Genomic DNA, 2,994 nt, shown 5'->3' on the forward strand with positions numbered 1-2,994 from the left:
ATTCAGGCCGGTCCCATCGATTAGCACCACACAAAAGAGAGGGACGTGGAAGAAGTTACTGGAATAACCATCTTGATGCTTGATTTCAACCTTGAATCTTGCAAATGATGGAAATTTATTGTGTAAATTTAATCAATTCTCTAGATAGATATGTCAATCACTTATCAAGAAGCAATGGATCCCCAGCGGGCCTAATAGAAAATACGAGTTCCTATACTCTAATTGACATCATCCATCACACCATTCATAAATACGGGATGACATCAATTTTTTTTTTAATAAGTCTAATTGGTCACCACACGTATAGTTGAATATTAGGATAGGTATTGTTGACTTGACTGGCCGTCATGCAGGGACGACCTTCTATTCAACCATGCAAAACAACATAATATAACATCTACCCCGTTCGGATTTTTGTTGCAATAAAAAAGAAGAATAAAGAATAATGGAGTATGATCGATTATTTCCTAACTTTGACTGGTACATGTTGTTGTATTAGCATGGTGCTGGAAGAACTTAAAAAGCCAGAGACATCAAGATGATGCAGCTGATGAAGTGGGGAGGCTAGGGAGGTGAGCGCGCCCGTGGGGAGACCGAGCGAGGCGAAGCCTCTTCTCTTCGGAAAGTAGCTTTGCAAACCTTTTGAGAGCTTCGTGTTTGGTCTCTTGATTCAGCGGATCGAAGATTCCGGTGTCCAGATTAACCCTAGACACCGACTTCTTCAGTAGTCCTTCCCCTACTTTGAGCAGATCATTCATGTTGTTCTTCGTGGCTATGTCCACCGAAGATACTAGTCCGCTCAACGTATCATCCTACAAGAATCACCGAATTTATATCAACATCCTATATAAAGAGGCAAAAGAACAATAAGTGGGTAAATATCTGCACACTCGTACGTGTTCTTGAGTACATACGCCCTTTGTATACTGGTATTGATATATATACCTGGATGCGGAGATAGCTCTTTGCCGAACGGAGAGCTTGGAAAACAACAGAGAGATGGAGATCCACCATATCTGCACTTGCTTGGGTGAAGACGTCAACTAGAGAGGTGGATCCTCCGCTGGTTAACCAACGGAAGATCCCCCAGTTTGCTGCTTTATGTGCATTGTACCTTTCTTCAGATTTTTGTGAACCGGTTCCCAAAGATATCACCAGAAAACGCCCGTAGTCGACCGGCTTTATCGGAAAGAAGTCTGGGCTTCCCTTGCTTATCTCTTTCGTAACTTCACTTATATCAACTAAAGTCTGCATATCATTCAGTGCAATTAGCAATAAGTTTCTATTGTCGTCACATATGTTAACATGCAAGTTGCTGCCTGCACAAATTTGTTTATCGTCACAGCGGAGTTACTTCTTTCCTTTTTGTACTGACCGGATTATTCGCAGCCACCCCACCATCAATAAGATTGAACTCTCTCACTGCTCCTGAGTGATCTTCGGTTTGGAAACAATGGGCAGGGAGATAAGTCGGTGCCGCGGAAGTTGCGATGCATATGTCAGAGAGTAACGCATCTATGGATGGTTTGTTCTTCACCTGTCCAAAAACATCGATGCGAGACCGGCATGTGTTTGATGATACCAACAAAGTCGAACGCGCAGAAAGGCGATTGTGTATACGTTGCAGGTGTCGAATATCTTAATTCGATTCTATCAACGATGCAAGAAAGTAATGAAAATTCGCACAATACAAGAATTTAGTGGTTACGCCTACCTCTCGGAAGATTCTGTTTCATATAACGTAGAGTGCGCTTTTTTCTCTATATCATAGAGACTGTTCCGCCTACCTATATTCGAAACCCTACATGGGCAGATTGAGATTCTGTTTCACTAACATAAACGTAGAAAAGTGTACAGCCGCTCTTTCTCAACCGTCTCATAATCTCTTGGATAACAGAATATAAGACATCAACCTCAACAGCAGGGGCAAGGATGCACACCTAGTAGGTAGAAAAGATGGTTGGACGGAGACGCTTGACGTCAAAAGTTGGGATCACAACATGGGTTAGCGTCTGGTGCAACTTTGTGTCCCCTAGTTTTTCCCTTACGAGGTTGTGAAGGGCTCTCCCATCATTCTTTGGTCCTGTGAGAGTCTTCATCATCTTTGTAGCAGGAGCAAATGGACAACTGCAACACATTCGATTAATTAAGCATTGAAAGGACAAGTTAGAATCTCGACTCCGTGAATAAATACTAATCATTCTCAGGAAGCTTCTGACATGATCATGAAGACAAGAAAAAGAAACTGAATTTAGACCTGCCCTGAGGGAAGATTTTAGGGCCATTTTCAAGGTAGAAGTCCGTGATGTCTTTCGCAGAGAACATGGGTCGATTTTTTTCATTAGGGCTGGTCAACATGGCAGTTAGAAGACCTCCTGTACTTGTTCCTGCTATCACATCGAAATAGTATGCCAGTCTGGCATCTTTACCATCCAGGTTCTACCAAATGGATTCAGGAACATCGGAAAATTAGAACTACATGCAAAACAGATATCACCTGTGCATACAACATTATCATTAGATCAATACCTGAAGTTCAGACTCCAGGAAACTCAGAATAGTAGCAGGACCAATCCCTCTTATCCCTCCACCATCAATGCTGAGGATCGTGATTACGTTTCCGTAAGTTGGAGGTTGAAGAGGTACGCTCGTTTTGTCCATTGCGCCAAGTGAGGCTATCTAATTAAGAGAAGCGCAAAGGCAAGAGCGAAAAGCTTTTGAAGGATAAAGCTGATTTTTTTAGGCTGAGGAGATGATGAGAATTTCTAACGTTGTCGGTTGAGTTTTCTTCGATAAAGAATGGGAATATATAGGCTCTCCATTCCTCATATTCAAACATTTAAGCGTGTCCGCGCATATCAACTTCAACTTGTTGGCCGGACGTTTACTCCAGTGGACATTATTTTATGCTTTGTTGCACGTTCATCAACCTAGTTGACTTGCCATCCAAGTTACCAATTTTCATTGTGCAGGAAAAGGTCCCCGGAACAATAC

The 2,994-nt window shown here is 42.3% G+C and overlaps 1 pseudogene; it reads right to left on the reverse strand.

Annotated features, from left to right (window-relative positions):
- Positions 1-533: 533 nt before the first annotated feature.
- Positions 534-2,661, reverse strand: LOC115750994 (annotated as a pseudogene).
- Between the last annotated feature and the right edge of the window lie 333 nt (positions 2,662-2,994).

The sequence above is a fragment of the Rhodamnia argentea genome, chromosome 4 (genome assembly GCF_020921035.1).
Source record: "Rhodamnia argentea isolate NSW1041297 chromosome 4, ASM2092103v1, whole genome shotgun sequence".
NCBI classification, from domain to species: Eukaryota; Viridiplantae; Streptophyta; class Magnoliopsida; order Myrtales; family Myrtaceae; genus Rhodamnia; species Rhodamnia argentea.